The sequence below is a fragment of the Galeopterus variegatus genome, unplaced genomic scaffold, assembly GCF_000696425.1.
Source record: "Galeopterus variegatus unplaced genomic scaffold, G_variegatus-3.0.2 Scaffold451, whole genome shotgun sequence".
NCBI lineage: Eukaryota > Metazoa > Chordata > Mammalia > Dermoptera > Cynocephalidae > Galeopterus > Galeopterus variegatus.
In genome coordinates, this window is record NW_007726562.1 from 249,629 (window position 1) to 275,637 (window position 26,009).

Consider the following 26,009-nt stretch of genomic DNA (forward strand, 5'->3'; position numbering starts at 1 on the left):
AGAGAGGGAGGTGTCGGTGATGGGCCATAATAATCATATACATTGTATATTGACAAAATAAAAATTTAACAAAAAAAAAGTGAGTTTGAATTTGAATTAACCAATATGATCAATATGTTTGGCCACATATCTGTGACAACTTTGAAGTCCTTATATATATATATAAGTATTTTTTATATATGTATATATTATGATAGTAAGAAGTGAATAGAAAATGCTATTTTTAAATTGATACCATCCAAAATGTAAGTCAGAAAATGTGAATTATATCTACCTGAAAATTATAAAATATTTTTGAGAAAAATCAAGAAAGATCTAAATTGATATGCATGTATTGGATAGTGTAAAGATAACTTTTCTTTCCAAATTGATCAATAGATTCATCTACTGAATGAATGAAAACCCAGTTAATATAGCATCATATTTTTGTAGAAATCAACAAGAGTTTTTAAAAATCTGCTGGAAAATAGAGAGTACCGAGAGTAGTCATGGCAATCTAGAAGAGCAACAGTTAGAGGATTTATGCTACTAGACAGTAAGAACTACTTCAAAGTTGTGGTAATGTCTTAACCTTTGTGTGTGTGTGTGTGTGTGTGTGTGTGTGTGTGTGTGTGTGTGTGTTTAAGTTTCCTCCTTTCCACCTTCTATTTTTCCTACAATATTATCATGTTTATTACTCTTGGCTTCTCTCTAGTTTAATCTATTCTGAATTTGTTTTAAATCATAACCGCAGCAGGCTTTGCTCTGAAGACACCTGGCCATCTGTTTAATGACCTGGACCCACATCTGCAGCCACTGTTTTAATAAAAACAGGGCTATTCAGCTACTCAGTACTACTTGTTCCCAGAAGTTTAGTAGGATAGCTTCTTTCTAAATATACTTCCTTTTTAACCAAATGTAAAAAAATATGTATCTTGTTTGGAGAAAATTTAAAGTATGTCACTGAGGCTGTTCCAAAATGTCCATTTAAATGGTACCCTTGCATTTAGTCCTCTTAGGAATCTTCAAACCCTTAAAACTTGTGCTCTGACTACCATAGTTGGATATTTTTTCTACTTTCCTGGAGTGAGTTCTCAGGAATTTGAATAACTTATTGAATAACTTTTACCTCAATTTGTGTAATCATTATTTTGTAATTGTTCTTTTTTTTTTTTTCTTATTTTGAAAACTAATATTGGAATACTGTAGGTCTGATTAAGATTACCAAAACCCTTTATTTACAAATAAGTACATATATATATTTCATTAATGTTGGACGTTCCTGATGTATCTTAATTTTGAAGCAGATCTGTACTTTGGTCACACAGAACTCTTAAATAAAGACTCTCAGCACATGATTGTTGAACAGATATTGTTTTTCCTTGGGTTTTGATCCAAATATATTTCATCTTTGTAGATGTATACATGTGCTTTTGGATGAAAGGTTACAATCCAATATGTTTTCTCTTTCCCGTTGTTTCAAGAAAACTAAGAATAAATTTTGGTGCCATATTGTAGCTATCCATTTATCTCAAGTGTTTAGAATCATTTACTCCTTCTGTTTCCTATAAACACATTCCACTTTGGTTAACCCCTTAATTTGTTTTCTCTCTCAATGTATTTTGATGCATGAGTTACTCAAAGTCTCCTTAGGAATAAATAGATGATAAACTACACACAACCACACACACACGCAAACACATACACACACAGAAACACTTAAGACACTAAGTCACTCAGGCTATAAGATAATAAGGGCATTTATTGGAATTAATCCATACTTTTCTTGAATTAGAAAAACAGAAGTTGTATCTCATTCACACATAAAAGAGTGGCATTAGCTGAAAAATAAATATCAGGTATGTATTCCTAAATACAAAAAAAGATATGACCAAGTTAATGGTTAGATAATATGAAAATTAATTTTACTGTACTAGTTAGGATAGCAGCACTATGTAAACCAAATAAAACAAAAAATAAGAGACATATGGATCAATTTATAATAAAAAAAATGGATGACAATTAGAAAGCTTTAAACCATGCAAATTTCAGTAGAAGAAAATAATACAAAAGACTTTAAAACAACATTTTTTTTCTAACAGCAACTTTTGATTCTTTTTTTTTTTTTTTTTTTTTTTTTGCTCTGTGAAGGATGGTACCAATGTGGCTACATGACAAATCTGAAAAGTTCTTGTTTAAAGCAAAAGATTAGACAGGGACATTTTGTGAACTCAGACATGAAAGCCATCAAAGAAAACTGTAGTGGAAAAACACAAGGTACCAGTGTCCCAAGGCTATGTGCGAACCAAAGGATTTTTCATAGGTTTTATGACCCGCAAGGATTAAAGATCTAATTCATTTTTAAAATTCTAAAAGGAGGTGTAGAGCTAGGGCTGGATCTGGAGCTCACAGACCCCTCAAGCCTGTTGTCCAGACGGGGTCACAAACCCTTCACATGCAGGTCTATGAGCTAGGTAACCAGAAAAAAAAGTCCTTAGAGCCATAGATGAAGAAAGAGTTGTCTTTATTCAGCACATGCGTGCATGCGTGCACACACACACACACACACACACACACACACACACACACACACCCTAAGCTAGGCAGTCCAAAGAGAAACTCAGAAACTCAATTGCTACCAGCAAAGTCCAAAGAAAAACTGAGCAGCTGGCAGCAAAGTAAACATTCTCTATTTTTAGACATGAACTCTCGGCCAGCCAGGAACTGCTTCATAAACTCAAGAACACACAAGAGCAACAAAACTAAAAAGATACACAGGCACACATGCACACTAACTCCACCCACACACAACTTGTTTACAAAGAATGTGCTGCACCACCCCCAACAGGACTTGAGGTGAGGCGGCCTGACTAAACTATGCTATTTTCCTCACAATCCACCCCTTCAGGGTCTCTCACAGTACAATCTACATGTTCAGAATCTTTGGCAATGTTCCCTTAGCAAGGATAAATGACCCTTACATTTGTATAACCTATTGTCTGTTCAATATGCATTAAGACTTATAGTTCTGTCTTTAACTATTAGCCATGTATGTCCAATTGGTAGTCATCATTGGTGTGATTTTCCATGCAAATCTTGTAGTCATACTGATGGGAAGTTCAGTGCATATTCAGTAGGTCAACACATTGATCACATGAACATATGTATGTACCCAGTTGACTCTGGTGCAGTGCCTGCAGCCAGAACACTATGGGCAAAAAGAGAGAAGGGTTATTGGTACCAATAGGAGGAGTTCTCACCCTTCTGGTAAGATACATGCCAGTTTGCCATCCTAAGAAAGGATGGTTGTAGGAATAGGTATCTTACCTGGTTTGGGGGCCCACAAGGCCATACAAACAGAAGACCAGTAACTCGTTGACTTTGGCAGTGGTCCCACAAAATCCACCTGCCACCATGTCAGGGGCACTCTCACATGAGTTACCTGCCCATCAGGGGAATCCATCTGCTCATGAGGAGCACATCTGCCCAGCAGGGGCATTTTTTCTCAAATTTACGTGGCACTCGGTGAGCCATTAACCACCTGGACTTGCAGCAAGTATGTGCATTCTCCAATGTAGCCACTCAGCTTCATCAGCTGCTGGAGCTTTCTCCAGCAACCTTAGCTTAGCCAGCTCATCAGCTTCATCATTGCCAATTCAACAGGAGGCCTCTGGTCCTCACCTGCCCCCCAAAAGATGAGCACCTTGGCCTGCTCCCTAATTGAAATGGAACATTTCATCTGCCTCCTCAGGAGCAATCAAAAAATCCTTTAAGGGGCCGGCCTGGTGGCGCACTGCTACAGCGCACCGCTTGGGAGCGCGGCGGCGCTCCCGCCGAGGGTTCGGATCCCACATACAGACCGGCCGCTCACTGGCTGAGCGAGGTGCAGGAGCAACCCCGAGGGTTGCGATTCCGTTGCCCGTCCCGGTCCGGTATGGGCGTGACACTGAGGGTTGCGATCCATTGCTGGTCACGAAAAAAGACAAAAAAGGAAAAAAAAAAATCCTTTAAATCCACTGAGCATATCATGCTACCTGTTTCCAGATGTTTAGTGAAACGATGTTCAGGGCGCAATTGCTGCCACAAGGCAAACAAGACTGCATTTGGCTGCCAGTCAAATTTCTTGCTATCAACCCCTGCTACAAGCAAGTCAAGCCACATCTGTTTACAGCTGGTCTTGCTTTTCCCTTCGGGATAAAATCCTGAGCATTTCTTCGGAGTTTGGTCTTAGCCACCTTTCGGACCCCTTTTGCTTGTATCCCATCCTCTACTTCACTCAAGCTGTCTATCATGATCATTACCTCATGTATAGGATGACCAATGTATGGAGCTAGTATGGCCATCAGTGACCCAAGTGACGATTGATGGGGCATTTTACAGCACTATGTCTCTTGTGCTGCCTGTAAAATTTTTATTGTCCGGGCCATGGGTGTTCACATTAAACATAGACTGCCACATTACCAGTTCCTGAATTATTTGAACTAACTCAGCATATATTTGCCATTTACTAACAATCTTCGAGCACTTCCGCAGCATTCATCCACACAGTTTGGGCAGCTGTGTTCGCCCACTCCATTAAGGAGTGGTTATCTGGCCCTTGTGCATATCTGTGGCTATTCTGTAGCCACTGCCTCAGGGCTGGGTGCATGGTGATGGAGCTCAATTTTTCCATCTCCTCACCAGAGCATACCCCCCTTGGTCCCACAACCACAACAGCCAAGCAGCCAGGGGCTCCCCCTGTTTCTGCCGAAACTGTCTCCCCAGGTCAACCAATTCAACCTGGGTACACAGGACATAGGTGGTGAATTGGGTCACCTGTGGATAGCCCAACAGTTGTCTACCCGGTCCCATAGGCTGCTCGCATTTCACTTTCTGGTGCATGACAGGTCATGCCTGGAGATGCACAGTCTCCCCCAAGTCACCACTGGGTTTGTCGTCCTCCCTGGTGTGAGAAGCAGGAGTGGCCAGTCTCTGCACATCATCCTCCAGGACATTTATCCATGCTTCCAACAATTCTGTTTTTTGCCGCAAATCTTGATCAGTTTGCCACATAGTGAGCAGCAGCCAGCCTCTATTCAGCAGAAAAGTGGCCACCAGGCACCACACACTCAAGGATAGTCACATTTCCTCCCCCTCCCAAGGGGTTCTCCACTGTAGTGCCTGGTCTACTCTGCCTTGCAGTATAGTGAGCAGCGGTCAGATCCTGGTCAACAGGAAGTGGCCACAGGGCACAGCATATTCAAAAGTAGCCACATTTCCTCCTTCTCCCAAGGGCTTTTGGCTCCTTACCCACTCAGAATCCTGCCAACTGTGCCAACTGTAGAGCTAGGGCTGGGTCTGGAGCTCAGAGACGCCTCAAGCCCATTCTCCAGACTGGGTCACAAACCCCTCACATGCAGGTCCATGAGCTAGTTAACCAGAAAAAAGGTCCTTAGAGCCATAGATGAAGAAAGAGTAGTCTTTATTCAGCACACACACATATCTAAGAGCTAGGCAGTCCAAAGAGAAACTCAGAAACTCAACTGTTACCAGCAAAGTCCAAAGAAAAACTGAGCATCTGCCAGCAAGATAAAGATGCTCTATTTTTAGACATGAGCTCTCTGCCAGCCAGCCACTGCTTTTCAAACTCTTGAACACACAATAGCAACAAAACTGAAAAGTGACATGGGCATGCATGCACACTAACTCCTCCCACACACAACTTGTTTACAAAGCATGTGTTGCACCACTCCCAACGAGACCGGAGGCAAGAGGGCTAGACTAAACTATTCTATTTTCCTCGTAAAGAGTCTTATGATATTCAGTCTAAAATGACCTGTTTAGATCAATATGTTAATAGGCATTATCAAGTACACCAACAGCCTGCATGAATTGAATCTTCAGATACATTTGTTTGTATATGTGATCACACCTGTCAGTGGTGAAGTAGGGGAAGGGGAGAGAACCCATATTTAGATGTTATTTGAATCAAGATGAGCAGAATCTGGTTATTCAGGGACAAAGATATATAGATGTTTTTCTCTTTGTTAATTCCCTGCCCTTTTAGAGTTTACTCTTCTCTACAGGCCCACAATTAACTGATTTTTCCTCCTTCTTCTACTGCTTTATTTTCTCTTACCAGCAGAAAGATGCATTGATGAGTACTATTGTTAGTCCCCAGGAGATTCACGTGATAAGCATTCTGTGCTCACTTCATGGATCAAAATGTCAGGAACCATAAATTGGTCAATCAATGTACTACTAACTGTTGTTAGTTTCTTTGAAGCAAAAACATGCCAGCTTTATTCAAATAGTCCCATGTGGCACATCACTAAAGATATGAGTCTGTTATAGTTGTTAAATTCACCTTAAACATGGCTCTACTAATATTTGGAATATACATGTAGACTTGAAGGGTATACAGTGTAGGATATTCACAGTTGAAAAATGGAATTAAAAATAGAAACATGCATGATTATATTGTCCATATGGCAAGGCAGTGGTATAATTTTATAATATTAAATCTTGTCTGAGGATTAAAAATGATAAGTCAGTGTTACTGCTGTGAACCACACAGCAACATATGGGATATAGGCCAATAGCATCACTCTAAATCAGCTTGAGAATTTCACAAGCCACTGAATATCACAGATTGGAGCTGTTATTTATTCCACCTGCGTGGCATGTAGATAGACAATGATAAAAATTCAGAAGTAAAATTAAAATGAAGACAACTAGGTCTGTCTTTACTCTACTGGCTATAATTATTTGTGATTTGGTGGTTGTAGAGGCAAGAGGTTCACACTGATCATTGAGATATGACAAGATGACATCAGATTAATTTTACTGAGAATTTCAAAGCAATCTACTTTCATAATTTAGATGAGCAGACACAATGCTCATATAATCCTTCTGGCAAGTAGGATCCTAAAAAAAGACAATGTGTCAGGTTGTCTATATCTCTCTATCTATCTATCTTTAAGTTTAAAACAAGTAGAGGAAAGGACTAACAATTGTCTGCTAGCTCCTTGAATTAGAATGTTTTCCATTTTCCTTAAAATTTTGTACTATGTAAATTTAATACTATAAATGCATGCTAATTGTAAAATATCCCAACAATACAGAAATTTTCAGAGTACAAAAGTGAATGCCCAACTTCTTCCACTCTTACATGCATATAAACCCAAATTTCACCTTTCTTCTTAAGTAAACTATATATATGTATATATAAAATGCAAGCATATATATGAGAGTACTTCAAAATTTCATGTAAAGGTTAGTATTATTGTTCAATTCTATTTTACCACAATTTTTTCAAGTCTTGTATATATATATACACATGCATATATATGTATGTGTGTGTATAAAACACACACATACCTTTACTTTTGTACATATTTATTGTTTTTCCCCACATAAATGGAATGGCATTATATAACTGCAGTAATAGACACACAAAAAAATCCGTATTGATACAATGATGTATTATGCATATGGCTATTTGTCTTTGTCTTACTTGTTTTATTCAACAATATAAGCACACAGAAATTTGTGTTAAAGCTCTACATAGTATTTTTATAATGAAGATAAAATCTTTTATTTAACTATGACTTTACTAAATAGCCTTGTTTTTTTTAAATTTTTCACTAATATAAACAAAGCTGAACAGAAAAAAAATTATATGGATATAGACATAGATACAGATATAGATAGAGATATATGCAGGTAGATATTTATATATACTCATTATATATTTATATAATGAGTATATATGTGAGAGTGTATATCCCAACACGCACACACATACATACACACACACACAACCCTGGCCAAAATGTATGTTCCTCCAGTGGCTTGAAATTGCATCTTAACAATACAGAAAACTCCCATTGATATACAACCTGTTTTTCCCCATTTTTTCCCTTCTGGTCCATTGTTCTCTGTGCATATTGACACACTGTAGCTTTATAATATGTTTTTATATATAATGGGAAAGACCCCTATTGTTACTCTTTCTTTTTTAAAAGACTATAGTGGCTATTCTTGTATTTTTATTCCTCAAGATGAACTTAGAAGTTTTGCTCTGGGTTACATATTTTAGGTTACATTGAAGAACTGTCCCTTCTACCATACTGATGTTTTTCATCCAGATATCTAATATTCTCCAATATTTTTAACTGATTCACAAAATACTTCCATATACATTGTCAAATTTATTTTCATATATATATAGATTGAAAGAGTTTTGAAGTAAATTATTTTTCTGGTACAATTTGTGTCTGAATTTTGCTGGTAAATGAGGTGACATTTTATTTTTTATTTTTTGACATTTTATTTTTATTGAAATTGAAACTAACCAATTTCCCAAACTCTCTTATTTTCCTTAAATAATTTTTTTCTCAGACTATAGTCATATGATTTACACATAAGACATTTTCACTTTCTTTTCCATATATGTACTTGTTCGTGTGTGCATGTGTGTGTGACTTATTTCATTAGTTATAGTTTTTAGTACAAAGGTCACTAAGTGATGGAGGTCCTTCTTGTGCTCTTCAAATTAATAAAAACATTTTTAATGTTTGACAAGTGGTATGCTCTTCATTTACAAGATATCCTTGATCAAAATCAGAATTTTTTTTCCCAACTTAGTTACTAAAGGGCTTTTTAAAAACAGTATATCAAATGCATTTTTGGTACCTTTTGAGATAGATAGATAATATTCATTAAATTGTTAAGGTAATAAATTATATTTCACTGTTGGATTCCTTTTCATTCATGAATTCTATTACTCTTGGTAAAATGATAAATATTCTTTCCTTATACTGCTCCCTTTAATTTCTGATATTTATATTGGATATTTTAATTTATTTTCCTGGGATTTCTTCGTATTTTTATCTGTCTTATGTCAGTTGTAAAGTATTGTAGAATTTTCAAGCATATTTCCAACTTTATGCCACATAACAGTTTAAATAGCAGAAAATTTCTGTTTCTTGAAGGTTTATTTTTTCTCATGTGAACAGTTAGGTGGATAAAAGATTTTTACAGAAATAAGTTCTCTTTTCAATTTCTACAATGGTCATTGATCTATTTCAATTTAGCTACTGTCTCTTTGTTAAGTACTTTGTATTTTGCTACATCATCATTCATTTTATCTGGATCTTCATATTTAAAATCAAGCAGCTGCCAAATTGTAGGGTTAAGATTTGGACACAGGGGCCTGACATCAGAGATTGTGGCATAAGTGCTATTGTTTTTAAGGGTCAATTAGAAGAATTAGAAATTTAAGTGTCACAGAGTATGACTATGCTTTTCATTTGCTATTGTTAAATACATCACATTTGGATTAAGATTTTTTATTATACATTTGTCTATCATCTGACTTTTCACTACTTAATTACATTTTGGTTTTTGTCTAAATTCATGTATTTTAAGGAGTTGGGGAGGTTAAAGGCATATGTTTAGACTTGAAATAGAAGGTATGTCTACAATCAGAAAGTCTGCTTCTATTAATAGATTCATTTACATTTAATATGATATTTTGTATATTTAGTGATGGTTTCTCCATTTGTGTTCTGTTTCTTATTTATCTGCTTTATTATTGTCTCTCTCCTCCCTCCCCCTTGCTTTCATTAATAGGTTTTTTGCATTTTATCTTCATTTGCTTGTTTCTTTAGGGATAAACCTTAGCCATTCTAGCTTCTTAACTCTTGAAAGTAGCAAAAACAGCATACCTTTTACCAGAATTTAAAATTAATTATTACATTTAGCTCTTATCTCCATAATACAAAACATTAGGTCTTCTTTCCCTTGTCTTCATTTCTGACCTCCTGGACTTTTGTAAAATATTATATTTCAGGTCCTCACTTTACCATGTTTTGATAGTTTGACCCTCCCTTTTCAAGAAGTTCTTGGACAGATATATTATAAATATAGAATCACAAACTCAGCAGTTATTTAAACAAAACTATAAGTTTTTAACAGTTGTGTTTTTCATCTTTTTCTCTTTTTTTCATAAACCTATGTCTTATTTGCTGTAACATGCACTCAAGTACTTTCTCTCACAAAAGGCTCATGTTAGAAAATATGTCACTGAAAATTTAAAAATAACTCAATTTTGTTCTATCTTCTGTCTTCCATTCTTATAAAAATAATTCTATAGCACGTTTACTTTCATATGTACCCAGCTTGTTTTTAGTTTTTCCTCTTCCTTTTTTTAAGACTTTATTTTAGAGCAATTTTAGGTTCACAGCAAAACTAAGCAGAAAGTAATTTCCCATATACCCTCTGCCCCCCCCACATACAGCCTTCCTCACTGCCAACACCCCCCAGCCCCACAACTGATGAACCTACACTGACACAACATTATCACCCAAAGTCTATATTTAAATTAAATTAGGGTTATATTAAGGTGTCATAGATTGCATCCTCTTGGTGCTGTACTTTGGATTTTGAAAAATGTATAATGACATATATTACGATACCCTTATAGTATCATACAGAGTTTTTCCACTGCCCTAAAAAGCCTCTGTGCTCTGCCTATTCATCCGTCCCTCCTTCTAACCCCTGGCAACCACTGATCTTTTTACTGTTTCCATAGTTTTGCCTTTTCCAAAATGTCACACAGTTGGAATCATAGTGTGCAGCTCTCTCAGATTCCATGCCTCTTCATGACTTGATAGGTCATTTCTTTTTAGCACTAAATAATATTCTGTTGTCTGGATGCACCACAGTTTATTTATTCATTTACCTACTGAAGAACATCTTGATTACTTTCAAAGTTGGCAAGTATGAATAAAGCTGCCATAGACCTGTGTGTAGGTTTTTGTGGGGGCATAAGCTTTCAATTCATTTGGGTAAATATCAAAGAGCCCAATGGCTGAATTGTACGGCATGAGTATCTTTTGTTTCAAAAGAAAGTACCACACTGTGTTTTAGATAGCTGTACCCTTCTGCATTCCCATCAGTGACGAATGAGGGTTCTGTTGCTCTACATTGTCAGTGACATTTAGTGCTGTCAGTGTTCTGAATTTTAGCCATTTTAATAGGTATGCAGTGGCATTTCATTGTTGTTTCAATATTCAATTTCCTAATGACATATGGTGTAAAGCATCTTTTGATATGTGTATTTTCCATTTGTATCTTTTCTGATGTTTTGCCCATTTTTTACTGGGTTGTTTCCTTACTGTAGAGTTTTAAGAGTTCTTTGTATATTTTGGATAACAGTCCTTTATCAAAAATGTCATTTGTAAATATTTTCTCCCAGACTGTGACTTGTCTTATTTTCTTCACAGTGTCTTTCACTAAGAAGTGTTTAATTTTAATTAAGTCCAATTTATCAATTATTTATTTCATGGATTATGCCTTTGGTATTGCATCTAAAAAGTCATCACCGTACCCAAGGTCATCCAGATTTTCTCCTATGTTATCTTCTAGGAATTTTTTAGTTTTGCAGTTTACACTTTTGTCTCTGATCCACTTGAGTTAATTTTTGTGAGGTGTGCAAAATCTGTGTCCAGACTTAGTTTTCTGCATGTGAATGTCCAATTGTTTCAGCACCATTTGCTGAAACCATCTTTTCTCCATTGTAATGTCTTCAATTCTTTGTCAAAGATCAGTTGACTATATTTATGTGGGCCTATCTCCGAACTCTCTGTTCTTTCCATTTATTTATTTCCCTATTGTTTCACCAATTCCACACTTTTGAGTACTGTAGCTTTATACTAAGACTTGAGTTAGGGCAGTGTTAGTCCCCTAACTTTGTTCTTCTGCTTCAGTACTGTGTTGGCTATTTTGGATCATTTACCTCTCCATATGAACTTTAGAATCAATCTATTGATACAAAATGAAGTCCTGGGATTTTGATTGGAATAGTTTATTTACTTTTAATGTTTAAATCACATATATACAAAGTTCACATTTATTTTTAAATGAAAATATTTGGTTTAAAATTAACATGTTCCTAAATGTATTCAAGTTTTTTTTTTTCCAGTTTAAAATGGTCTCGAATGTATGATTAAAATTTAATACCTAGTAATGGAACAAGAATTCTAGTAATAAATTCACATGAATGTATTTCATATCAGTCATATGGAAAGCTCTCGATCATATATTGATCTTTTTGAATAACTACTGACCCAGATGTAAAATATTATAGAACAGGGGTCAAATTTCAGAAAATATATTATCATTAATTTTGTCATTTAGTGCCTGCTTAAAGTACATATGTGCTCTATTTCTATTACTAACAATGAAAAACTGGAAATGAATCAGATGACTCAATATAATAAAGTTGTCAGTTCTCTGCAAACCTCTCTATGGATTTATCAGATTACAGTCAACCCCCTCAGAGCAGGATTTCTGTAGATACAGGCAAGCTCATGTGAAAGTTTATATCAAAAGACAAATGAACTAGAATAAGATATAAAATCACAACAATTTTAATAACGGAGGATCTAGTTGGAGGTAATATATTACCTGAATTTAGAACTTACTGTAAAACTACTACAGTAAATATGACAGTGTGGTATTGGTAAAGGAATAGACACATAGATTATTGAAACAGAGTAGAGCCCAGAAATAAACTTATGCAAGTATGGCTGATACATTTTTTTTTAAGTACAAAGGTAAAGAAATGGAGAAAAAATTGTCTTGTCAGCAAAAGATGTTGGAAGAATTGGATATACACACAAAAAAAGTACCTCAACATAAACTTCACACCTGTATAAAAATTCACTCAAAATCAATCATAAACCTTAATTTAAAATGTAAAACTAACTTAAAAATACATGGAAGAAAATCTTTATGCCCTGAAGTTAGGCAAGGAGTTCTTAGACAAAACACCAAAAGCATAATCCTTGGAAGTAAATTATAATCAAATAGACTTCATTCAAGTTAAAAAAAATATGTCTCTGTTAAAGATACCATTAAGGGCAGGCCTGTGGCTCACTTGGGAGTGTGTGGTGCTGATAACACCAAGGCCATGGGTTCGGATCCCATATAGGGATGGCCAGTTAGCTCACTTGGGAGAGCGTGGTGCTGACAACACCAAGTCAATGGTTAATATACCCTTACCAGTCAGCTTAAAAAAAAAAAATTAATAAAATAAATAAATAAAGATACCATTAAAAGAATTAAAAAGAACCATAATTGAGAAAAACATTTTTAAGTCATATATCTGAGAATGAACTTGTATCTTTTATATATAATAAATTCTCAAAACTCACCATAAGAAAACAATCAGCTCAATTAAAAGAATGACCCAAAGTCCTGAACAGATACTTCTCAAAAGAGCGTATAAAAATATAAAACACTACATAAAAATATATTCATCATCATCTGATATTCAAGAAATTCAAATTCAAATAATAACATACTACTATTCAACTAATAAAATCATTAAAATAAAAATAAATTTCTGAAAAATAGAGAGGGCTGGTGAGGATTTGGAACAATGAGAACTCCCATATATTGCTGGTAGGAATGCAAAATGATACAGCCATCTTGGAAAAGAGAATTTCACTGTCTTAAAAATTCAAATATTTATCTATCCCATGACCCAGAAATCTCACTGTTTGGAATTTACTAAAAAAATTAATTATGTTTACACGAAAACCTACAGACTAATGTTCATAATAGCTCTATTCTGTGTTGCCAAAAACTAGATACAGTACAAATGCCTTTTGACAGGCTTGATAAACTGTGGTAAATTTATGCAATACACTATATTCTATAACAAAAAGTAATGAACTATTGACACATTCAACAACATGGGTAGATCTTAAAGGCATTATGCTGAGTGAAAAAAGAGACAATCTCAAAAAGGTTGCAAACAATACAATTTCATTTACTTGACATTCTGAAAAAGACATAACCACAGTGATGGAGAAGAGATTGTGGTTGCCAGGGTTTAGGGATTGAGGAAGGGTGTGACTACGAAAGAATAGCATAAGAGTTTTGGGGGGCCATGGGATCATTCTTTATTCTGATTGTTATAGTCTTGCCTGCATATAACAAGTCTACGTATTAGATTTCAGAGAACTGCACACCAAAGAATATATGTTAATTTTCAAAATATAAATTCAAATATAGTGTAAGGAGAAAGAACTATGAAATTCTCTTTTCTTTCTTTTCAAGAGAATTCCTCCTGCATACAGTTTCAAGGGATACTTGTTTCAAATACCGGGAACAATTTGATTTCCTTCTTTGATACACTCATGAGGTTGGTAAATAGGGGATATCCAAAGCATTTTAGCATGTGAAAGCAATAAAACGAAGTGTGGTGGTGGGAAAGAACAGATACCCATCATCCTCTAAATGCCTACATAACAGGAACTTAAAATGAGAATGTTTCTCAGTTTCAACTAATGTCCAGAGAATATAGTGCTCTATGAAGACTGTATTTTCCACAAATGGCTATGATAATATCTTCATGTCATTTGCTCTTCAACAAGGTCTCCTTGCCATACTCCCATCAAAAGATCATGCCCATCTCTCCACTCGCTTATTAAAATCTGAACAGACCCTGTTACTGCTATACCTAATAGAATATCCTCCAAAATTCTGTGCCACTTCCAGATATGGTCTCTAACTGGCTTGGAAGTTTCCTCTTCTTCTCCAGTTGAGCCTTCAGATAACTCTAGCCTAAGCTGCTCCTTGACATAAACCCATGAAAGACACTAACAAAAATCTTCCGGCTGAGGGCTGCTGGTCAAGATGGTGGAATAGTTGGTTCCCAGTGTCACTCTGTCCCATAAATCAACCAATTTACAACTTTTAAAAAGCAATGACAGCCAAGCAGGAGCTGGCAAAAGCTGCAGCTGTGCCCTTCAGATAGAGTTGTTTGGAGATGGCAGGGGAGAAGAGAGCCTTGGTGGCCCCCAGGCCAACAATACCACCAACAGGGTTCCCGTAGCACATAGGACTGAGGAGCCACAACAACTATAAAAAAGGAGCCACTCAGAGGCTGTTGCACCAGGTTTCACCAGATCAGAAGTACCTATAAAGTCAACCATTAGAACCTGAGCTGCACAAAAAAAAAAAAAAAGCCTTCCCTAGGGATTCGAGAGCAAAGTAGCAATTTAGCTCAACCACAGAGCTTGAGTACTGGTCTCCACAGGAAGTTCCCCCATTTTAGAAGTAAGCAAAGGACAACAAATTAGTTCTAGTGCAGGGTTCAAGTGGTGGAAACAGCAAATAATACAACACAGAACTGAAAGAAAAAAGAAAAAGTACCCACAACTAGAGACACAGTTAGATAACTAGTAAATGTCTCATTTCACTGAAGAATACCTACAACACCTAGAAGGACGGAAATGGGCTACCAAGCCAGGAAGGGGAGAGGGCCAGGACCCTCAGCCATGCCCCCTGACACCTGCAACCAGTCCTGAGGATGGGGACCAAGGGCCTCAGTGACACCTCCCCAAACAAGTGAAACCACCCCAGCAACAACCACCAAGCTGTTGCAGAAGGTGCCCCAGGCTCTCCTGAGCCATGATGACAGGAGCTGAGGATCTCATCCATGCGCGCCCCCCCCCCCCACTGCATGAGCAACCAGCCCAGTGGTGACCACTGAGCCACTGCAGGAGGCCCTCTGAGCTCTCCTGAGCTGGGGTGGTGGGAGCCGAGGGCCTCATCCACATCCCCCTCCCATGAGCAATCAGCCCCGTGACAACCAGCAAGCCTCAGCAAGAAAGGCCCCAGGTTCCTGAGCTGGAGTCATGGGGGGGTGAGGGCTATTGCCACATCCCATTGACATCGGCACCAAGCCCAGCAATAACCAAGCCATCGATGGAAGCCCACCAGTCTCCCCTGTGGGAATGTGGGGGGTACCACAAGCCTCAATCCCACCCCTCCTCCTTCTTCCTTCTTCCATCCCATTTCCTTCCTCTTTCCCCTCTCCTTCGCCCTCCAACTGCTCTGCAACAACATCATAGAATGTAAAAAAAATCAATGAAATTAAAAAAAAAAAAATCTTCAGCTGAGTCAAATAAACCACAGTACCCCAAGAGATAATAATAATTTCTTGCTGTCACTAAAGTATTAGGGGTGATTTGTTAGACTGCAATAGATAACTAAAATATACTTCCTTACTCCAAAGACTAGATAATCTATTCAAATATACACAACTAATTGTGTGACCGATAGCTGACTACACAGCTCCAGGCTATGAAAAGAATTTGGAAAGATCAAGAGAGAAGTAGTATAGCAGAGAGGGATTTTAGTCAAGAGACGTCAGTGTGCATCCTCCTAAGCTCAGGCCTAATGATGGGAACTCCAAAGAGCCCATTTATATGTATTCTTAGTAGTTTGGGGGCAGAGGCAGGCTGAGATGGTAGGGAGGTGGTCACAGTAGACATGTGTCTACCTCAATCCTGAACAAAAAAGCCCTAAAAGGCAAGAGCCTCAATGAAGTGGCATATAGACAAAGTGGAGGACTGTGGAAGAGAAGAAACTGCTCTTCCACCAACAGGAAGTAAAATAAAAATATTGGTATTTCATATAGACCACATATCTGAATATTTGAGGAAGAGAGAGAGGGAAAGAGGCACTTTCAAAGCACGAAGCATGTTTCATAAATGCCTGCCAAGCCCAGGGTGTGTCTCAGCTAATGATAAGACCTTTTATGATTTTTTCATTCTGGCCCTCTTTTCTACACTTTGGCCAAGGAGGAATGAGGAATAATAGTTAACGGAAGAGGGGAAAGGAGCTGATAGATTAAAGAGAGATGAAGCCTATTGTACCCACCCGCTCCACCACTGCTCCCATATTTCCATTTAAAGTTCTTGCCTTAAGCAAGTCTGAGCTGGGAAAGGAAGACGATTCTAAATTTAAATAAAGTTTGATAGTTTGACTATTATGTGGAACATACGTTTTAAGTGTAGAAAAGACAGTACTTTTGCATTTGAAATTTCTGGAGGGGATTTTTTTTTTATTACCTGAGAGTTACCAGAAAAGGCACAGGTCTGCCCTAGATTTCACCCAAGGATCAAGATAGATTGAGTTGATATGGACAGAGAATAAAGTTGTTTTCTGTTCACCTTGTGAGTCCCACTTGTTTATTACTTTGGTTACAGCTAGTACTCGTATGTTCTAGGGATAGCATTCAGTTGTTTATTGGTTTTCAGAAACCCCCAGTAATATAGTCTTTATAGTCTTCATGAGAAAAACTGAAGATTGGGAATTTAATGGCTGAATTTTTATGGTTAGATGATAGTATACGCACAGTCCAAGAACGCCCTTCTGAGTTATGTTGTATGACTGCTCATTAGCTGTAATTTCTGGCACGTCTTCTCTGAGCATTATAGAGGGAGAGGACAGATGGTTGGAATGACTTCTTGTTTAGTTTAAGTCTAGCTGTATTTAAGATTATTAGTAAAATAAATACTATTGTTTTCAAGTGAATAATCTTTTTCTTCCTGGCTTGCGTTAGTAAGATGATGGCTCTTTCTTGAAATCTAGATGTTGCTTATTTTAAAAAACAATAAATTAAAAAGATAAATAATAAATTTTAAAATATCCTTTGTATTTTTTTCTCAAACCTGGTTATTACATTTGGGGTATTATACTTTCCTTTTGTTTACCTAATTTTTCTTTTTTGAATTTTTTTGTTTTATATAAATATCTTTCCCTTTTGTGTGTGCAAACACCCACACACACATATAAAACTTTATATTTCAAAAAGGTCTCTCTTCATCTTATAATTTGCCATAAAATACTTTTTTATTTTTACTGAAGGTTTTGTAACCTAACAGAAATGTGATTCCCATGTGCTATTTAGCCTTTAAAACCTGTATACTTTTTTTCAGCCTCTCTCTGCCACCAAACTACTAAGAATACATATAAATGGGCACTTTGGAGTTTCCATCATTAGGCCTGAGCTTAGGAGGATGCACACTGACGTCTCTCGACTAAAATCCCCGCTCTGCTATTAAAGACTACAAAGTATACTTTAATATTGCAATTTCTTGTCACCAGGAAAGCCCTTTCTCTTCTTTAAATCTCCCTTCCAAATTGGTTGTACTTAAGTTTATTTAAGCAGAAGAAAGATTTTATTAAAAACTTAATGACAAAAGACAGAATTTATTCCTGGAGCATTCACATTTGCCCTTATTCATCTGAGGTGTACTTGACTTTTATGAGATGCTTTCTTGAGAGCAGAAATATGGAAATGGGCACACAGGTAAAAGGCAATGCTCTGGGTACTGAAGAGTAAGGTACTTCCTGGGAACCAACAGGACCCAGAAAGGTGAAGCTAGCAGTAAGAAAAAATTATCTTCAATCTAAAATATTTTAAAACTTTTGGTAAGCAACGTTGAATTTATTTTAATATTCGTCTATCTCTTCTTTTTTCCTCTTTTTTAACTTTAATTCTCTTAAGTTTTTCCTCTTTTTAGCATTAGTTCTGCCTCTGCTTTCTGCCTTAAGCACGTCATTAATATTAAGTAGCCCCCACAGTTACTGAATTCCAGTAATTCTGCATTAAACAGGTTACTAAAACTTTCTTAAAATTTTTTATTTAATATCTTTATTTTCATGAAAAATTACAACTAGGAATTTATTTTAAAACATTTCTGAAGTAGCACTACAGAGTAACTATCTTGGTTTCTCAATTATAAAATTTCTTTATTTTTTTTTTTTACATGTTCAATTTACACAATAATTGAAAGTGGTTTATTTTTGCTAACAGAAGAGAAGAAAAATAAATCACCTTTGTGAACTCTTTTGTTCTCTCAACCAATCCTGGCATTTACTTTTAAAGGCCTGATATGATTCTCTATAAGACGAGTTTTGCAAAATTATCTTCATAGGCTTAACTTGATTTTCTCTTAAAATATCACATAAATTTCCTTGCTAAAATGGCATGAATACCTCTCATCTGCTAAGTGAATAAACATGAAAAATTCCAAATTCATTTTACATAAACTAATGTGTGGCTAGTTTAATTTTATTAAACATAAAAGACAAAAATAAAGTGTTTGTACAATTAAATATTTTTAAGAACAAATGCCAAAAGCTCTGTAATCACTACTGTCTGAAAATAGAACAAGTTCTCTTTATATATCCTGCACATTCCTAAACTACAACAAGTAGGGTATTTAGCATCAAGACTTGAGACAGGAAAAAAAAAATTCTCTGAAGAGATGCTATATGTCATTCGTTCAACAAATATGTAAAAAAAAAATATGAGAATATATATTCTAATTTTATTGGCAAATACTAAAAAAAGAAAAGAAAAGAAAAAGAAAAAAAATCTTGCTGTTTTACATGGGAAATTTAAGTCTAAAACCATGCTTAAATTGTAGGGCTAAAAATGAATAAATGACTTTGGCTCATTTATCAAGCTGCCAGTTACTGGGCAACAAGGAAACAGATTTAGCCCACAGGAAAGCTGAAAATCCTTTTTACATCACAGCAAACATTTGGGAAAACAATGGCTTATGATAAATTGGCAGGCTTACAAAGTCCCTACTGAGTATGTAGCTCTAGGAGAAGTGGTTGGAAAAGAGTCAATGTGTCAGAGTAGGTTGGCTTCTCCCTGCTGCTTTTACAAGGTATTTCAGAAAGCAATGAGGTAAGGGAATAAATAGCTGGTCTGCAACAAATTGAGGATGGACAATAGAAAGAAGCCAGAGCTTAAACTCTTCTCAAGGTTGGAAAAGCCTATTTTCCCTTCAGCCCAAATAGCAGAATATGAGACTGAAGAAGACTTTGAACAGCAAAGGCTCTTAAGAGACAGACAAATGAGCCCCAGAAAAGGGCTTTGAGCAACAAAAGCCCATGAAGGAACCATCAGAGGAAGCACTCAGCTTTGTGGAGGGGAAAAAAAAATCAAGAACATAATTTTTCCAGTCAATCCTATGGTTTCAGATGGGCTCAAGGTAACTGTCATTAAACAGAAAGAGAGAAGAATTGGCTACAGGAAGCAAATAAATATAACAGGCTGTGAACTATCTCTAAAAAATAACTTCGGGTGTGGTTGCAGGCATATAGAGATATTTGAAACAGAGATTTAGATCACTACTAAGATTTTTAAAAATAAACTGTTTATTGAAGTATAGCATACGGGAAATATGTACAAATTCTAAGCATAAATTAGTGAATTTTAACAAAATTAAAATCCCTGTATAATCAGCATGCAGAGGAAGAGAAAGAATTTTACCTGAACCACAAAATTTTCCATTCCCATATTTATATATATGATATAAATAAACATTATAAAATATATCTTCAAATATATTTGTGATTAAATGTTTAAATATGGTATTACTTTTATCTCTTTTCAGTTTCTAATAGGTCTGCTTTGAAAGGAAAATTTTAAAAGTTTTCTCTGGTTTGCCTTTTTGAATATAAATACAATGATGCTTTATTTAAAAATACATATATTTCTTTAACTAGGATAATGAGACCAGTCAAGCAGAATTGTCGGTATGTTTCCTTTCCAACAGAGCATGAGTTAATTTTTATTTAATATGAAGCAAATATGTCTTGATGTTTCTTTGTAGCTTCTTAAACAACAGAAAGAGAAAAGGCAAGCCCATTTTCTGGACCTCAGTGTGTGGCCAGAGCAGAATTAGCATATATCCGATTTCATCATGCACTTCTGGTCAATAGTTCTTCACATTCTTTCTGCATAGAAGAGGATTACTCCTAAAGACTGCTGCAGATTGTGCCTGGAACGAATTCCAAATTTGAATTGGAAATTGACCAAAGTAGCTTCTAAGATCCCATAAACACACTTAGATTCCATGTCTGTGTATTCAATATATTGTTGTGTTTTTTATAAGTTGTGCTTTAAAATGTTTATTTTATATTACATATTAAAATAACAATGAAAACCAAAGGAAACACTGTTACTACCAGCCTTCCAATCTATTCAATTTTGTATTTTTCAATATTTTTTCCTATGAGCTGTGCTTGTTTTTTATAAGAAATATTGAAAAAATATGTTTCTATGAATTTAAGTTTAATTAATAAAACCAGGAATATTAAATCAATAAATTTAATTTTAAAATCAAAATTAAATTCATCTTTTTATTTTTAGAATTTTGCTGAGTTGAACCAGCAAGTGTCATAAGTTAGGGAATCAACTGTCCTCTCAATAAAAATGGTTAATACTGTAACAAGCTAACATGAAAGTTTCTAAAGAATTTTAGACCATGAAGTAATCATCTGTCTTGCATAGTTTAAATAAACTGTTGAAATCAGCGGATAAATCATTTAATATCTACTATTTACAAGCAGAGAATACTTTTGACATAATATGAAAATTAGAGAGTAAAAGCTTTGACTCTAGTGTTCAGTTGGTATTTATATCCTGTCCATGTCTCTAATCTTCTAAATGTAAAGTTTCAGAGATGAAAGAAAAGTGGTAAAACTATTATAAGCCCGAGCCTGAATATTTAAAAACGGCTACCGCATACTAAAATGACAATTAACAGTTGTCACATTCAAAGTACTGGAGAAGTATTAAGAAGTTGATGTATCCCTTTAGTGTATTTCGATGAAACTGATATCAAATACTATCAATAGGACTTTTCACTCCTTCAAACTACAAAGGAAATTTGTTGCCAGACTATTTTCACAGCTCTAATTACAGCGTTGCTTTTGCAAGTCTATAATTAAGAGTGAACTACGATTTTCCTTTCTACTCTCTGCTGTAAAAGAATAAAATAAAACATAAAAATAAAAAAGTTAGAAAATAAAATTGTTCAGAATTTAACATGATATTTATGTCCTTAGGTCTTCAGCATATTAGCCTACAAAATTTTGTGGAAATAAAATTTAATTCATTTATAAATAACTCTAACTTGCAATAGATGTCAGTCTTTAAAAATGTATATCTGTCTCAAAATTTCAACTGCTGGTGATGCCTATGTTTTTTCCTCCATTTCTACATAATCACTTTCAGTAATGGATCTGCATGAATCAATGTGACTACAAATAAACTACCTCATTTCTTACTTTCTTTCTCCCTTTCCAAGTTGTTTGAATGTTCCTCTTTATTTTATATTGTTATATATTTATACTTCAATTTTTCAAAAATTATGTGGCGCTTTAGATATTTCTTCAAATAACATCTTGATTTGTTTGGCAAGCAGCTCCAGGAATTATGTCTCCAGTTTTTAAATAATTAATACAGCTTATGATGCACTTTTTCCCATGTATACTGCATGATTTTGTAAATTTTGATGTGACTTCCAAATAAGCAACACTCATTTAGCAAGGCAATTTGGAATATGTTGAACCATGCAGTTAGACCCACTGCAGTTAGATTCCTAACCAACCAGTTTGCATTCGTCGGTACTGCTTATAGATAGTTCACGGTCCAGACTGACATTCTCAGATGACATTTGAGGAGAAGGACTTGCAGCCTCTGTTGTACCCTGGGAAGTGACAGTTTAATGTCACTCAAACCAGGGATGGAATCTTGAAGAACATTGCAGCCCATTGTGAATCCATATGGATCACATGCATACTAAAACAGAGAACCTGCTTTTGAGTTTATATCAACTGAAACTCCAAAGAGTCAAATACTTCTCGTACTTCAGTCAGTACATCTGTTACCAAATTCCTTTCCCAGATTTTTCACCATCCGACCTCCTCCATACCATATCTGCATCTTCTTTCCTCCAAAATCTTGCCTGGGTTTTTCTTCTTCCAATTATTGTACTCTTCCCTCTCTTTATTCCAATATCTTCTTCTCTCTCTCTTTTCTGGCTCCCTAACTTTGATATGAGAGAATATAGGTTCAGGAAAAAAACCATAGTGGAGTGACAACATTTGTGAGTAAAAGTTCCATATTTTGCAGTCCTATGAATCCCTGAAACAACAGTAACAATAGGAAGAGTAGTAGAGAAGTCACAGCACTGATAGCAGTAGGAAGCCCTTTAAATGTGCCTACCGTTGTTCTAAGTGCTTTGCATCTACTAAATCAGTTCATCCTCATGGCAACTTTATAATTTTCTCTATTTTATATATGAGGATACATTTGCAGAGAGGTTAACTAACTTGTCTGAGATCAAAGAGCCAGCACATGCAGAAACAGGGATTTTGCTTTTCTAGTCTCTATTTTTTCGTAAGAAATGGTTAGCCCTAAAGGATCATCTAGCCTCAAACTTTGTTAGAATCCAGTATAAATATTGAATGTAAATCTTTCAAGAAGATTTATCTGCCCCATCGTTAAAAGATATATTGAAAAGTGGAATTTATAGCCATTCCTGATAGCACATGTCACTTTCTTAGAGCTCATGTAACCTAAATATTCATTGAATAACTCTGTTGCAAACTCTTTATAGAAATTTAAGTCATTTCCTTTTTATCCTGTGGGGAAATGGAGAATATTTACTTAGTGTCTGTACATCAGCTACTGTTTCAGTGAATGTCAGTCAAAAATCTGTTCTGCTTTCCTCGTTATCTTAATGTCTTTTCCCATCTGCCCATTTTGGTTAAGTAATTTTAAGATTTCATTTGGCTTGTGCTGTACTTTACCACCTAAAATTAGATAATAATATAGGAAAATAACTACAAATAAATCTTAGGAACCAAAACTGTTCTAAGATTTATGTGATTTTGCCACATTGAGAAAAAATTTGTCTTGAGTCTTGATTGTCATTATTGTTTTTGTTTATCAGCTATTACTGAATTTTGGAAAAGGTTAATGAGGATAAAAAATAAGATAAAATAATTCAAGTCTGTTTTGTATTTGTACAATACGTGTTTTTATAATATCTGCTGCATATATTTTGCTATTTATTCTGTTTCTCAATAAAGTGATTATGTAGTAACTTAAAACATCTCATCAATTCTAATAAATGTTTTGAAAATGTGAATTGTCTTTCTTTACAAAAGAAAATTTTTTACACTGAAAATGAAAAAAGACGCATAAATTATGTTTTCTTCTGTTGACCTTATTGGTGTAATCTACACTAGTAATTCTTATCTTCTAGTTAAATTGGAGGCATTTCCGTATGTGTGAATTCTACCATAAATATTTATGTCAGTTAATATGGAAAAATTGTATACAAAATATAAGAATAGGACTGTAATGGCAAAGATGGTGTTGGGAGACTTGTAAAACATAAAAGTCCAAAAAACCCATAAAATTCACCACTCAACTTGTTACCAGACAAGTCTATCCAAATACGAAGAAAGTTTTGGGGCCATTTGAAATAGCAAAAATGGTAGTACAGGATGTCAAATAATTATGATCAAGAAATACCCGCTCTAATAAAAACATTTTTGGCTCTTCTCACCATGTGAATGTGTCAACATTCCCTCTATATCTTATTATTCTGTTTATTGTGATTGATTTTATCAGGTTATTGCTAGATGCAAACTGCTTTACCCTTACCTATTTATCACTTGTAACATTTATTTTGATTGATTTTTAACTTTATTCTTCATTGTGATGAGAAAGAGAGCACAGTGGCATGGTTGTGACAGCTAACCAGGAGGATAGACAATTAGTTTAACTTGGCTCCTCCACTAATCAGCTATGTGTCTGTCTTGCCTCTCTAGGTATCAGTTTCCCCTTCTGTTGATAAGGACATTTCAGGTCCTTAATGATCTAATAGTCTATGATTTTGTTTTCCCTACTAGGAAGTTAAAAAGTAAATAAATGTGTGTACTTCTCTGAAAATATCTACTTGCCCATTGCATTCATTAGTGCTTGCCTCTCCTTTTTACAGGAGATTAATGATGTTTAAGTAAAGATCTCCATCTTGGCCAAATGAGTCTGTTTCATTCTTGCTCTAGGCTGGTATCTTATGTTTATTTTATATCGTTTGAAATGTTAACCATCAAGTTCACTTTTTCTTCCCTTACACTTTAATGAACTAATATTTTATTTTCACATGTACCGAGGCAGAGTATGAGTGTCTCCCTAGAAAACACTGAATAATTTTCCAAAACACAGCCCAATTAGATTGGATTACCCAAAAAGAAGACTGTAGGCAAAATTCTCTTCACTTTACTTTTTGCTTCTGCATTGTGAATAGTGATTACATCACCGTTCCCCAAGGGGAAAGTATTGGAAAAATTGTTAGCATAGTTTTTCCCTACATAGAAAACCTACTTACATGAAGAGTTAACGACTGTAATAGTAAGAACTTATCAGTATTTCTCTTTACAACAGACTGTGTAACCCTTTCATTCATTCAACCAGCCAACAAATATTTATTGAGCACCCATTTTCTCCCATATGGGAGATTTAGCCCAAAACAAATTGACAAAGCCCCTGCCTTCATGGGTTAATTTTACAGCAGAAGAAGTAAAAATAATAATAATAAAATTATTTGTTCAGATGGTGATAAGCATCATGAAGAATAAAAAAAAAATAGAATAAGAGACCTAGGGAAGACTGGAAGAGTGTATGTTCAATTTTTAAGAGTGTTGAAGAAAGACATCTCTGATAAGGTGACGTTTGACCAGAGTTCTAAAGGAAATGAGAGATCAGCTCAAATGTATACTTGAGGGAGGAATCCTCTTGGCAGAGGGGACAAGCATAAAGGCCCTGAGATAGAAGCATTTTTGGTGTGTTCCATGATGCCAACGTGACTGTCCTAGAGTGTGCAAGCAGGAAGTGTTAGGAAGTGAAATGAGAATAGTCAAGAAAGAAAATGATGTGATGCTGTGGGCCCCTGAAAACACTTTGGCTTTGACTCTGAGTGAGGTGGCTACCAGGACAGGGTTTAGAGCTTTGGAATGACATAGTATGGTGACAATTGAACTTAACTAACCATAAGCAGCATTTCTACACATCTGTGTACAGGTATTCTTTAAACCCATTTTATTCATGTGTTTATTATGTTTTAAAAGGATCACTCTGGTTGCTAAGTGGAGAAAAGACTAAAATGTCTGAAGGGTGTGGAAAAGACGATTATGTAGGATGATGTGAGAAATACATACAATAAAATCGACAGTTTTATGCTTAATTCTGCATTTGAACATAGAATACATAGAATGTTCACAAAGATAATATTTTGAAAGTCTAGCTACATGAATAAATTACATCAGAGAACTATACAATCTGATATTTTTGAAATTCAGTAGTG